Source organism: Chiloscyllium plagiosum, unplaced genomic scaffold (genome assembly GCF_037043375.1).
Source record: "Chiloscyllium plagiosum isolate Xiang-an unplaced genomic scaffold, Cpla_swu_hap1 HiC_scaffold_5, whole genome shotgun sequence".
NCBI lineage: Eukaryota > Metazoa > Chordata > Chondrichthyes > Orectolobiformes > Hemiscylliidae > Chiloscyllium > Chiloscyllium plagiosum.
In genome coordinates, this window is record NW_028270143.1 from 6,262,912 (window position 1) to 6,278,369 (window position 15,458).

The 15,458-nt window shown below is 41.2% G+C and overlaps 1 protein-coding gene and 1 pseudogene across 1 annotated transcript in view; both read right to left on the bottom strand.

The window, feature by feature from the left end:
* The window catches only part of chn2 (chimerin 2), a 363,855-nt gene that overhangs the window by 76,542 nt on the left and 271,855 nt on the right, over nt 1–15,458 (bottom strand). The gene's annotated exons all lie outside the window — the stretch shown is intronic.
* LOC148149865 (transmembrane protein 217-like) lies at nt 5,194–5,769 on the bottom strand (annotated as a pseudogene).

The window sequence follows — 15,458 nt, forward strand, 5'->3', positions numbered from 1 at the left end:
AGAGAGAACACAATCACAAATTTTGCATCCTTCCTGTGAAGCTAGGATAAAACCATCACTGATAGGCTCAAGATTTATACATAATTCAGAAGCTTCAAAACTGAGCTGTAGAGATGTGCAAAGTCAACCATAGCCAACCTTGCACTGTCCTGGCTTGCAGGCCAATCATGTGCTTTTCAGTTAATAACTACATCACGAGATGCTAGGAAGGAATTTTCACAAGTAATCACATATTGGTGCACATGTGAGGGCTGGGATGGGTGTCAGAAAGTTGATTCTGTAAATTCTTCATGCCCAGTTTTACATTCAATTCACTCTGTACGTGTTACAGAAGGTGGCCACACTTCTCAAGTCTCGAGGAACCTGGCAGCTTTGTGAGATGAGGAAAGGTTCAGGGAAAAGATTACTCTTTCAACACGTATCCCCTACATTCGAGCAAAAATGTTGAAGTACCATAAAAGTTGTGATTTTATGGGTGAGAATCTAAAAATCAGGAAATGTAAAGTTGGCAAACACAAGCAAATGGCAAATAATACCTCACACAGAAACACCATTTAAATTTCAAAGCTTTTATACTATTTCAATAGTCTGTATTTTTGACAGACACAGGTCACATTTGAAAAATGTTTACCATTTGAAGATCTATCAATGCACATTGCAGGTCATTTAATTTCAGTTCTTCAGATTGTAGCGCAGTATTAGTATTTATTGTTGGTATAGTCAGGTTTTGTAATCATTGGATAATTATTATTTGTATGAGTCACAGAGTAATTGAATTATTATGGTGCAAGAGGCTATTCTGCCCATTGCGTCTGGGTCAGTTCTTCAAGTAGACATCACCTAGTGCCAACCTTCTTTTCCTCCCATATATCCTTGCACACTATTTCAATTCAAATAGTCATCCAATGCCCTTTTCAATGTCTCCACCGACTTCCAGATACTGAATTCCATCCCTTAATCACTCGCTGTGCGAATTATTTTTCCTCACATCACACTGCTCCTTTTGTAAATCACTCAGTCTCGGCACCCTCATTCTTGTTCCCCTTATAAGCAGGAATGGTGTCTGCTTATCCACTCTATCCAGCTCATTCATGATTTTGAAAATCTGTCACATCTCCTCTTTCTCTTCCCCCTTCCAAAAGGAACAATCCCAATTTCTTCAATCTATCCTCATAACTGAAGTTTCTGATCTCTGTAACCATTCTTGTAAATCACTTTGTATTCTCTCCAAGCTGTGTACATCATTCCTTTAATGCAGAACTGTACAGAATACTCCAGCTGAGGTCTAACAGGTGTCTTGTACAAATTCATTATCACCTCCTTGGTCTTGTATTCTATGGCCCTGTTAATAAAGCTTGCACTATGCTTTATTAACTGCTCTCTCCATTTGTCCTGTCATGTTCAATAATCTGATATAGATTAGATTCCCTACAATGTGGAAACAGGCCCTTCAACCCAACAAGTCCACACCGACCCTCCGAAGAGTAACCCACCCAGACCTATTTCCCTCTGACTAATGCACCTAACACTATGGGCAATTTAGCATGGCCAATTCACCTGACCTGCAGGTCTTTGGACTGTGGGAGGAAACTGGAGCACCCGGAGGAAACCCATGCAGACACAGGGAGAATGTACAAACTCCACACAGTTGCCAGAGGCTGGAATTGAACCTTGGACCCTGGTGCAGTGAGGCAGCAGTGCTAACCACTGAGCCACTGTACCGCACATCAGGTCCCTCTGCACCTTCACCTCCTATAGATTTGTATTGCCTATTTTATAGTTTCAGTGTTCTCTTAACCAAAATGCATCACTGCATACTTCTTTGCATTGAACCGCATCAATCACTAATCTGCCCATTAAACCAACTTGTCTATGTCCTTCTGTAGGCCTACACTGTCCTCCTCTCAGTTCACAATTCTTTCAAATTCCTTGTCACCTCCCAACTTTAAAATTATCCCCTGCGTACCAACGTCAAGCTCACTAATATATATCAAAAACATAAATTGCTGGAGAAACTCAGCAGGTTGGCAGCATCAGGGAAGAGAAAGCAGAGTTAACATTGAGTCACCAGAACAGTTGCAAAGTAAAATCACTTTTCCATTCACTTCACAAAAATATTACTTCACTATCTTCCTCACAAGGAAGGGTTCAAAAAAGATTTACAAGGATGTTGCCAGGGTTGGAGGATTTGAGCTATAGGGAAACGTTGAATAGGCTGGGGCTGTTTTCCCTGGAGCTTCGGAGGCTGAGGGGTGACCTTATAGAGGTTTATAAAATGAGGAGTGACATAGATAGGGTAAATAGGCAAGGTCTTTTCTCAGGGATGGGGCAAGTCCAGAACTAGAGGGCATAGGTTTAGGGTGAGAGGAGAAAGGTATAAAAGAGACCTATGGGGCAACTTTTTCCACACACAGGGTGGTACGTATATAGAATGAGCTGTCAGAGGAAGTGGTGGAGGCTGATATAATTGCAACATTTAAAAGGCATCTGCATGGATATATAAAAAGGAAGGGTTTAAGAGGGATGTGGGCCAAGTGCTGGTAAATGGACTAGATTAACTTAGGATATGTGGTAGGCATGGGTGGGTTGGACTGTAGGGTTTGTTTCCGTGCTGTACGTCTCTATGACTCTAAGTGGAATACACAGAACAGCACAAAGCTGGGCACTAGATATGAGTCAGTGCAAACTCAGTGCAGAAAGTTAAGATTTTCCATTTCAGTTTAAGTACCTTTCCACAACCTGTGAAAGTGTTCATTTATGTCAAGTACCCTCTCTGGCACTGAAAACTAACTATGCTGAGTGCAATGTCTCATTCCTATAAGTTTTAATTGTTATCAGAGATATTAATTATTCAAGAAAATACATTTGTAAGCTTTCCTTTATATTCCAACTGATCCTCTCTCGTAATGCAATCTTTTACTCCTTTTTTATAATTGGTTTTGGACACTGAATTGATCCATTCAAACACAACTAATTTAAACTTCCATCTTATTTATTGTACTGTTAATTTCACAAGGCTTCAGCAAGTTGACTTGCTCACGCAGATCTCCAGTTTCTCTCTCTGCAATATTATCTGTATCCAGTTTCAGCAACTTGCAACAAAGATGTAAAAATCTAAGTGTGCAAGGTCAAGTCTTACCAGCAGCAAAAAGTATTACATGTCCTGTTGCAACAAATTGCAGCCCCAGTTTATAACTAATGTGATTGTAATCCACTTGAAAATTCACCCACAATATTCAAGAGCATCACCCATATTTCCTCAGCATCAGGAGAACTCCTAAGCTCTTTAAAAATTGACAGGCGACCCAATTCCAGGATTCCCATTTCCTGAGCTCACAAATTTCACCAGTGAGGATTAAGAGTGCAGTTAGTGAGCCTGCTTGCAGTGGTAAGCATCCTAACCTCCCAAAGATTTTCATGGGGTCAAACTGCATTCCCCATCAGGCACAGCTCTTAGATTTCAGGGAGTTATAAGCTATAGGTCTCAGTCTGGGAACCTTTTGAAACACAAATGCAAAAGATCTTACCAATGCCAACTCATGATCTCCTACCCAGCTCTAAGGCACCTTATACACACTATGCCAACAGATGACCTTTCTTTGCCCAAGAATAGATGATGTACTGAATTAATGAACCATATAGTAACATGGCATGTGTGGAACTGCTAAGGAAGAATCAATGAATAGAATTATTTTTAGGTAGGAAGGTCTGTCAATGCATTATGTGAATAGTCAGAGGGGAATATATCCTTGTAAATCACAACAGCCCCACAGCCATCTAACACTGTAAGGAGGAAATTTTGAAGTCACGATTCCCTTAGCTGAGACTTTTAAAAAGATCAGCTTTGCAGGAATCCTAAATAGGACTGGCCATTTTACTTAGTTGGAATCTTTATGTGGTGTACCAGATTATATTTCCTATCATCTCTTTTGGCAAAGTCTCAGAGTTTATTACGTTCATGCCAGGTGAAGAGGTTCCCTCTTTTAACACAGAACATAGAACAATACAGCGCAGAACAGGCCCTTCCAGCCCTCGATGCTGTGCTGACCTGTGAACTCATCTAAGCCCATTCCCTACACTATCCCATCATCATCCAAATGCTTATCCAAAGACTGTTTAAATGCCGCAAATGTGGTTGAGTTAACTACATTGGCAGGCAGGACATTCCACACCCTTACCACTCTCTGAATAAATAACCCGCCTCTGACATCTATCTTATAGATATCATCCCTCAATTTGCAGCTATGCCCCCTCGTACAAGCCAACACCCTCAAAAAAGGAAAAAGACTCTCACTGTCCCTCCTATCTAATCCTCTGATCATCTTGTATGTATCTATTAGATCTCCTCCTAGCCTTCTTCTCTCCAATGAGAACAGACCCAAGTCCCTCAGCCTTTCCTCATAAGACCTTCCGTTCAGACCAGGCAACATCCTGGTAAATCTCCTCTGCACCGTTTCTAATACTTCCACATGCTTCCTGTAATGGGGCAACTAGAACTGTACACAATATTCCAAGTGAGACTGCACTACCATTTTGTACAGCTGCAGCATGACATCACATCGGGAACTTAACCCCTTTACCAATAAAACCTAACACACCATATGCCTTCTTAACAGCACCAGCAACTTTCAGGGATCTATGAACATGGACACCAAGATCCCTCTGCACAACCACACTACCAAAAATCTTTCCTTTGACCCAGTACTCTGCCTTCCTGTTATTCTTCCCAAAGCAAACCACCTCACATTTATCTGCATTTTTCATAAAATGTTAACTTTTTAATAATAATTATTAACTGTACTTTATTTTTTTAAAAAGGGGTACAATTAGTCTTTAGAACCAACTGAAGTTATATATAAATGTTTGAATCAGTACAGTATTTTAGAAAACAACAAAAATATATTGTACCCTTATCATTCTGGAGAGTGCTGTAAAATATAGATACATCTTTATTTAAACATATTTAATAAGCATCCCAATAATCCACCATAGGTTAAAATCCTGGACATGTGTTGTAATTGCAGATTTAATCTTTCTGTAAGAATGCCATTGGGTCAACTTTCAACAGAAAGGAGTGGACCTGGCCATCACTGTCTGTGGGACGACTCTCTGGAGGAAGCCCAATATGACTTGGGGAAACATTTCTTTGTCAAAGAAGGAATGTGACTTGACAATACAGACTGTGGGGCATGATTACACACCCAGCTCCTTGACCCTTGCAAATTTAAGCTTTGGTGGCGTCTTCCGCTTGGTTTTCATGGGACCAGCAGTGTTCCTGATGATTTTGTGTAAGTCAATTGCATGCGCAGTCACAAAAATCAAACAGAAAATGTGCGAAAGCAGACGCACGATGAGCCCAAACCATTCCAACACCTGCACACTCTTTGGGGAACAAGCTGGATTAGACAGTGACAAACTCAGGAGGCTAATCTGTACAAACTCACATGAGAATATCCAAATGATGCAGCCTGCTACTCCAAGAACATATCCTTCCAGATGGATAGGAACAAGACAATAACTGCGATCAGAGTGAGACACTCAAAGGTAATTGATATGATGCAGTACATTTGAAGTTTGGAAATTTGATTCACAAAGTCAAAAATAATCAGAGGCCTCATGAAAATGCCCTGCTTCAAAGGTGAGCTGCATGATGGATACCATCAACATGAACAGTCCTGCCACAAAATTTCCTTTTTTGGCATTCAACCCACAAACTTCTCCAGTTATCAGTTTTCTAAATCTGACGTGCAAGCTACAAATGTTCCGCATTTCGTTTCTTGGTGCTGTACATCCTTCTGAAAGTTGAGGGACTTCTTTTTTTCAGCAAATTGGACTGTGAGACAAGTCAAATCGTTCACTGGAAAAAATACAGCTCCAACAACACTCAAGGCTTCACACCATCTAGGTCAAATCAATCCATTTGATTAGCAACTCATCTACTTCATAAACACCTATGTCCAACTACCATTGCTCCCCCGTGCACCAAAACCATCATTGACCCACCTGTACTCAAACTACCATTGATCTACCTGTCCCAAAAGTGCCATTGGTCCAACTACCATTGGTCCACCTGTGCTCAACCACCATTCATTCACATGTACCCCCAAAGCACTATGGTCCACCTGTACACCCCAAACCACCATTGGTCCAACTGTACCCACTAGTCTACCTGTCTACTAGAGCTCCCTTTTGGTCAGGCACAACATAATTTCTTACAGTGTCTTCCTTTTTTTTTCATGGAATGTGCTTGAGACCACAATGTGAACAAAAAATAAACTCTTTTTTGAGTAATATCTTTTTATCCTTTTGTCTAACACTCAAAATGGCGCTGGATTGTGGTGACAAAACACTTTTCACTCTATCCTCAAGATACATATGACAGTAAATCGTTCATTCATAAATCAAAGGTTTTTCGGGGGGTTTTTGATTGTGGACTGAAATGGAAAAAAATCTGTTTTACATCAAAAGATCAAGAAAGAAATACTTATAAAAGGCAAATTAGTAAAACTCATTATAAATGATGTTCACACTGTTGCTTTATTCAAGCAGTTGGGGTGTCTGCTTGCAGATGGGTTGGCCCCTGTAGGTATGTATAAAGTGTTTCCAGCTGGCAACAGTTTGCTGATCGGTGTTGTGGCCAGTTGTAGATGATAAAGGCCATGAACCTGACAATATCTATTAATTGTCTCTTGGGTACCTGAACAAATGGTGGGTGTGCATAATATTGGCTGAAGCTTTCTGGTTGCTGCAAGGCCAAGATGATGTTTCTTTCTCTCCAGTAAAAAACTTAAAGTTTGAAGCAAAGTCTGTTTGTTTTCCCTCAGCAGTTGCCTTAGTACCTGGCTAATGGTGGCAGCTAAGAAACTTTGCCGTTTATGTACGAATTGCTAAGGCCTCCTGTGAGGAAGTGAAAAGAGGAGACCAAGGAACATAAAATCCTGGCAAGCCTAAGGAATATGCTAGCAAATGCTGTTGACTTGGGCCACTGAACTGCTTCCCTTTTCACCCATAACACCAATGTTTACCTTTTGCCTGTCTGAGTCTATCTACATGTACACGTAGGGAGGCGGAGGTGGCGCATGCAATGCTTCCTCTAAACTGTGTCACTCCGTTGTTCGGCATGTGGCGATCACCATGCCAACACAGATTGCAGCATCAACTTCCTGTTCCAGCACTCACTGCTGCACATGGACCACAGAGGTTTGCATGGAAGAAAAATAAATTATAGCGTACATAGGGGTGTTGCTTAGCATGGAGTTAGAGATTTGATCTGTATGTTTTATGTCAACACTTCACCACTGTTTACTTGTGGTTAGAATTTATTTATTTATAGTAAATAGTAGTTTTCGTTAAGTACAGAAACCTGATCTGTTTTGTCTGTTAGCCTGGCTCTGATAAGTAAATGGATAACACTGCATATTTTGATTAACTTAACTTCTGTGATGAGTCTGTGAATAGAAAAGCTTGATTTCCAATGTGTTACCTCACTGAGGCAAAATAGCAAGTAGCTATAGACACCATATTTTGATTAGATTTTGTTGAACAGGTCAAAATGGAAGATGAACTAATTCTAATGTTTTCTTGAGTGGAAGAGAATGGAATTTTGTTACCTAATGGAATCATAAAATGTGGCAACACAGGGTGACACAGTGGCTCAGTGGTTAGCACTGCTGCCTCACAGCACCAGGGACCTGGGTTCAATTCCCATCTCAGGTGACTGTGTGTGTGGAGTTTGCACATTCTCCCTGTGTCTGCATGGGTTTCCTCCCACAATCCAAAGATGTGCAGGTCAGGTGACTTGGCCATGGTAAATTGCCCATAGTGTTAGGTGTGTTAGTCAGGGGTAAATATGGGGAATGGGTCTGAGTGGGTTACTCTTTGGAGGGTCAGTGTGGACTTGTTGGGCTGAAGGGCCTGTTTCCATACTGTAGGGAATCTAACCTAATCATACTTCAAACACAGGTAATAAGCTTACAAATCAGTTGGTCTTAGGGCTGTGACACCACCAACACTAGAGAAGCTCACCACTATCCATGTCAAAATAGACTGACACCCCATCGACAGCCCTGAACATTCACTCCCTTCTCCACTGATGCACAGTGATGGCAGTGTGCACCATCTACAAGATGCAATGCAAAACAGGAATTGGACAGACGAGGTACCTGCACATAATCCCTAGACTCTGACCTGCTCTTGTAACCAGAGTGTTAATAAGCCCGGTCCAGTTCAGCTCTTTAGTGTTAGCACAGACCAGATGACAAAGGCAGTTGCAACTTAAAAGTTTTTCTGAATCTGAATTGTAGGAATAAAATCCAAGTCCCAACTGCTAAGCTACTGTACTATTTGCTCAGGAACAAATAGCTTATAAATACCTTTTCATTTCTCAAGTCAACTGACATTCTTCCAAGTTGACTTTTCTCCAACCCAAGTTTGCAACGATTGAAATTGGGAGAGAGGAGCTTTCTGTACCTTTGATATATTCAGCCTCTGAAGTTTTCTTTCTACTTGTTCCTCTTTTGTGTATTCCCACTTTAGCTCCATTTTCTTTTCCAAATGGAACACTATTCTGGTAACCCTTCAACTCCAACATGCCATGTCATGGTACAAATGTGAGTAAAACAAGAGGTGCAATTTTCTTGGTACTTCATTGAATGTTAGTGCTTGTTATTAAAACCGTGAGTATCGAGGCAGCTGGTTCTTTTTGGATATTCTATGTGGGTTGCCCAGACTTTGTTTTCACAAGTGGAAGTCTCAGATACAGAAGTCAAATGATGAAAATTGAACATTGCATTATCAAGGTTATTAAAATCATAAAGCTTTGCATAAAATTAAGACATGGGTAGAGCATTGTTTCTTTCTTATTTGTCCACAGTATGTAGGTGTCACTGGCTCGGACAGTGTACGTTGCCCATCTCTATTTGCTCTGGAAAAGTTGGAGGTGAATTGCCTTCTTCCGTTCCTGCAGTTTCTGGGGTGTAGGTACATCCATATGCTTTTAAGAAAAGAGTTCCAGGATTTTGACCCATCAATACTAAAGGAAAGCTGACATCGTTCCAAGTCAGGATGTGAGAGATTCAGGGGGAGAATTTGCAAATGGTGGTGTTCACATGCATTTACAACCCTTATCCTTCAGATGGTGGAGGATCTGGATTAAGAAGGTGCTGTGGAAGAATTCTGGGTGAGTCACTGCAGCGCATCTTGTAGACGGTGCACACTGGAGATCTCATTGCAGGATTCTTAAGGGGTTTGACAGGTTAAATGTTTCCCCTCAAGGAAAAGTCTGACACCAGAGGGTATAGTCTCAGAACAAATTGTTGCCGATTAAAAATTAAGATGAGGAGGAACTCCTTCTCTAAGTAGGTTGGGTGTCTTTGGAACTCATTGCCACAGAGAGCTTTGGTTGCAGAATCCTTCTATATATTTAAGGCTGAGGCAGATAGATTCTTGATGATCAGTAGGAGAATCCAGGGATATGGGGAAAGGGCAGTAAAGTGGATGTGAGGACTGATGGATCAGTTATGATCCTATTAAATGGCAGAGCAGACTCGAGAGGCTGAAAAGCCTACTCCTGTCCCTATTTCTTACAATTTAATCCCATCTTCACAGAATATTAGCCTGGGCCTCTGAATTACGAACTAAACACTTTTGATGAGTAATTGATGGAATGCCAGCTTTTTATCCCCAATGATTGTGAAGGGGTGTTTGCTTTTCAAGAATTTTAACATATGCCATTCTTATTCTACGGCTCATTGCTTTTGAGTGTATGTATACTAAATGAATGGGTTTGCAGAGAGGGTACAAAGGGCTACAAGGTATGGGTGTTAGTGGCACTGTGTTGACATGGGGCCTAGGGAGTCACAAAATGGCATAGAGGTGTGGGTATGGGAATAAATGTGGAGAGTAAGGACCAGAGAGCTTATAATGTGACCAAACAATTGAGGCAAAATCTCTGGAGACTTTAACCAGTCTACACTGCACTCTGACATCCCTGTAAATGTCTGGTTTTTGGGTGATCTTCTGGGTTGATCAGTAGCTCTAGGTTTGCTGTAATTCTGTTACTGTCAGTAACATACCTCTTTAGAACTTGATGAGAAACACTAAACACTTATTTTGGTGCTGGTGAGGAAAGGGTTAAATAAGAACATTTACTCCATTTTTCTCTGCCTGACTTGGTTGAATTGCTCCAGCCCCTTGTCTTTATTCATAGATTTTATTCCTGTTTATAACAAACTCAGATAACAGTGTTGTTATTTATTTTAACCAGCTGAATGGAATGGTGGTAACAACTTCCAATGTAATTGCTTTACTTCTGAATTCATATGAAACAAACCTTGATAGTCTAATTGATAGATAAGCCTGTTAGATAGTGAAAAAGGCTGGAGTAATCAACAGTTTTTTAAGATTTGGAGATGCCTGTTTTGGGCTGGGGTGGACAAAGTTAAAAATCACACGACACCAGGTTATAGTCCAACAGGTTTATTTGGAAGCACTAGCTTTCGGAGCGCTGCTCCTTCATCAGGTGGTTGTGGAGTATAAGATCATAAGACACAGAATTTAGCAGTGTGATGTAACTGAAAATATATATTTAAAAAGACCTAGATTGTTTGTTAAGTCTCTCATCTTTTAGAATGAATAGGTTGGTTTCAGTTCTTTCATATGTACATTCTCAAGTAAACTTTAACAATTGGTGTCATGTCAGCCCAGATAATGCTTTGAAGGTGTGAGTTGTCCTGTGTGAGACTGTCTGTGCCACAATGGTCAGACTGATTCTAATCTAAAAAAAAATGGATTTACAGAGTCTTACATGGATTCATGCAGTTTTTGAGCAAAGTAAAATGTCTCAAACCTATATGTGTATGTGTGCATGTGTGTGTGTGTTGGGGAGAAGAGGGCAGGGGTTTAGATTAGATTTAGATTACATTACAGTGTGGAAACAGGCCCTTCAGCCCAACAAGTCCACACCGCCCCGCCAAAGCGCAACCCACCCATACCCCTACATTTACCCCTTACCTAACACTATGGGCAATTTAGCATGGCCAATTCACCTGACCTGCACATCTTTGGACTGTGGGAGGAAACCTACGCAGACACAGGGAGAACGTGCAAACTCCACACAGTCAGTCGCCTGAGGCGGGAATTGAACCCGGGTCTCTGGCGCTGTGAGGCAGCAGTGCTAACCACTGTACCACCGTGCCGCCCACATGGGTTATGAGTGTCTGTGAGAAGGTGCATGTGAGAGTGTGGGAATGTATATGAGAGCGTATTGGAGAGGGTCTGCATGAGTGTGTGTGTGTGTGTAGGAGTGTGTGTGTGTGTGTGTGTTTGTAGGAGTGTGCGAGTGTGTATAGGAGTATGTGAATGTGTATAGGGGTATCTATGTGTATAGTGCAATGGGGTCACCTGTAGTGTGACATGAACCCAAGGTCCCAGTTGAGGCCATCCCATGGGTACCGAACTTAGCTATCAGACTCTGCTCGGCCACTTTCCATTGTTGCTTGTCCTGAAGTCTGCCTTGGAGGATGGTCACCGAAGGTCCAAGATTGAATGTCCTGGATCGCTGTAGTGTTCCCTCCCAGTCGGAGAACCCTCCTGTCTGTTGATTGTTGTGCGGTGCCCATTCATCCGTTGTCGTAGCCTTTGCTCGGTTTCCCCAATGTACCATGCCTCCGGGCATCCTCGCCTGCAGCGTATGAGATAGACAACAGTGGCTGAGTCGTATGAGTACCTGCCACGTACATGGTGGGAGGTGTCCCCATGTGTAATGGTGGTATCCATGTCCACACTCTGACACGTCTTGCAGGGCCCTACCGTGACAGGGTTGTATGGTGTTGCCCTGAGAGCTGGGCAGTTTGCTATGAACAATGATCTGTTTGAGGTTCGGTGGTTGTTTAAAGGCAAGTAGTGGAGGTGTGGGGAAGGTCTTGGTGAGGTGCTCATCCTCATTGATAATGTGTTGCAGGCTGCGAAGAACATGGCGTGGTTTTCCGGCTTCTGGGAAGTACTGGACAACGAAGGGTACCCTGTCAGTTGCAGCACGTGTCTGTCTCCTGAGGAGGTCATTACGGTTCCTTGCTGTGGCACGTCAGAACTGTCGGTTGATGAGTTGAGCATCATACCCAGTTCTTATGAGGGCATCCCCGACTACTTCCAGGTGCCCATCACATTCCTCATCTGAATAGATCCTGTGTATGCGTAGGGCTTGTCCACAGGAAATGGCTGTTTAAATATGTTTTGGGTGGAAGCTGGAGAAATGTAGCATTGTAAAGTTATCCGTGGGTTTGCAGTGGAGTGAGGTGCTGAGATGCCCATCCTTGGTGGAGATGCAAGTGTCCAAGAATGAGACAGATAGTAGAAAGTAGTCCATGGTGAGTTTGACGGTGGGATGAAACTTGTTAATAGCACTGTGTAGTTGTTTCAGTGACTCCTCGCCATGGGTCCACATGAAGAAAATGTTTTCAATGTACATGGTGTATAGTATTGGTTGGAGGTCCTGCACAGAGTCCGACAGACACACGCACACTCCTACAGACCTATAAACACAGACTCTCTCTCATATGCTCACACATACACTCCTAAACTCACACATGCATCCTCTCACAGACTTATACCCCTTTATACTCGCACACACTCTCTTAAAGACACTCAAACTCCCCCCACCCCCACCCCCCACACACATATACACACATTTGTGAGGTGTATTTGTACTTGCAGAATTACATTTTATTTTGCTCAAAATTGCATGAATCAGTCTGACCATTCTGGCACAGAGTCTCTCACAGGGCATCTCACACCTTAAATGTATTATCTGGTCCGACATGACCCCGATTGTTAAAGTTCACTTGAGAATGTAACTTTTAAATGTTCTGCAATTTACATATGAAAGAACGGAAACCAGCATGTTCATTCTAAAAGATGAGAGACTTAACAAACAATCCAGGTCTTTTGTCAATATATAATTTCAGTTACATCACACTGTAAACTTTTGCTATAAATTTTGTGTCTTACGATCTTATACTCCACAACCACCTGATGAAGGAGCAGCGCTCCGAAAGCTAGTGTTTCCAAATAAACCTGTTGGACTATAACCTGGTGTTATGTGATTTTTAACAGTTTTTAATTATGCTTCATGTTTGCAAGCACTTACAGCTTTTAGCCATAGGGTGGTGCTATGGTACAAATCGTTATAATTTTATAGCACAGAAACAGGCCATTAGGCTCAACTTCATACGGTGTGGTGCTGGAAAAGCACATCTGGTCAGGCAGCATCCGAGGAGCAGGAGAATTGACGTTTCGAGCATACTGACCGGCTGTGCTTTTCCAGCACCACACTCTTCAACTCTGATCTCCAGCATCTGCAGTCCTCACTTTCTCACATTCAGTTCAACTGGTCTGTTCCATTATTTATTTGCCATAGAAGCCTGCCTGCAGTCTTATTTCATGTCAAAAATTGTTACGACTTAACTGGGAATGCTGATATTTGTGCCCTATTGTTCCACAAGTCACCACAAAATATTGATATCCCAACATGGTGACCAAAATGATCAACTTGCCTGACAGATTACTATTCAAGCCAAAAACAATTCACAAGCAGTTTTGACTATAACAGAAGGTAACTTTACTGCAGCATACTTAATTTTAAGCAGAGAAAAGAAAGGATTTCTAAACCACTGCTGTGCAACTTAAATTGTACGGCTTTGAAAATCCCAAACATTAAATCTCAATTAAGACAGACAAAAGTCAAAGAGTTTGACATGGGTGGAAAAAGAAAATGTCTATTTCCTAAAAAATTCCAATCTAGAGTATAAATTTCAACAGTGAGTTAAATTGACAATTTTTTTTTACGTTTTGGAATGGATGACACTTTTTTTTGTAGGGTAATGGTCATTTTTCAATTCAAATTTTTTTTAGGTTAGAATTTCTTGTTTCAATTTTTCTCAGTTTTTATGCATGACAGACAGACAGACAGAGGATACTTTCTGTTTGTTGGTTCCCAATACTTGTACCTGCTGTGCTAGTACTTACAAACCCAAAATACTGCAGCTCAAACAATCAGAGGGCTGTCATCAGACAGAATTTCCTCAACTCAAGGACCTCGGAGCCACTCAAATGTGAGTATATTTTCATTTAAACATTTCAACAGAATTAACAACAACAAATAAGTGTGCAAACATGCTTAGAGGCTTATCCTGATTGAAATAAGAAGGGATAATCACCTTATTGGGAATGTATTATAGACCCCCAAAAGTCAGCAAGAAATTGAGAAACAAATTTGTAAGGAGATTACAGTTATCTATAAGAACAATAGTGTGGTTATTAGGGGATTTTAACTTTCCAAACATAGAATAGCAGCTATAGTGTTAAGGGTTTAGATGGAGAGGGGAAAAATTTAAAAGGGATCTAAGGGACAACCTTTTCATGCAATAGGTGGTGCATGTGTGGAATAAGCTACCAGAGCAAGTGATAGAGTTGGTACAATTACAACATTTAAAAGGCATCTGGATCGGTACGTTAAGAGGAAGGGTTTAGAGGGATATGGACCAAGCGCTGGCAAATAGGACTAGATTAGGTTAGGATATTTGGTTGGCATGGACGAGTGGGAGCGAAGGGTTTGTTTCCGTGCTGTACATCTCTATGACTCTATGAAGGACTCTCCAAAATAGCTAGCAAGGTTTGTCTTCACTGACTGTGTTAAACAGTGTGGTGAAAAGCTCTGCCTGCTCATAGCTGGGAAAAAAGAATTCAACATGGCAACAGGCATAACAAAATAGACGTGTTTTTATCAGTTACTGCCAATGCTTCCAATGCAGGTTTTAGGACACAGCACTTCTTAATACTTCCAAAGGACTATCTCTGTTTCTTTGGGCAACAGTGTAAAGTAAGAGCTGTTGTTGACATTGATGCTGTAACATCAAAGGGAACATCCACATCACTAGGTGAGGAATGAGGTAAACAAGGCAAAGTTGCCATTTTGAATTCTTCTCCCCTGACAGCTGCTGAAATTATACATAGCAAGTTATTAAGTGAGGACATGCTAAATCTCAGCTGTGATGATCCAATTGTTGAATAACCTCCCAAGACTTACTGTTCAGGCATACACATCAACAACCAGCAAAAACGACAAGATATTACCGAGCCCGTTATTTATGGAAATATTTTGAACATAAATGTTATCTACTAAATAGGAGAACAACAAAGAAAATCAGCACCAATATTAGAATGTTTAAAAGTTAAAAGAAAACACACTTAATGTAATATGGCAAAACAGAAGATATTTTACTTGCTGTTACTAGAAAATAAACTTGAATTTCTGAACTATGTAAATATATTCAGAGCTTTGGTTTACATCAACCAGAAATGCCACAAATTGCCGCATCAAACATGCTCTTGTGTTTTTTCACTTAAAGGATGACCTTCATATAAAACTGAGGAATGTACTGAAGAGCATAATGAACACATCA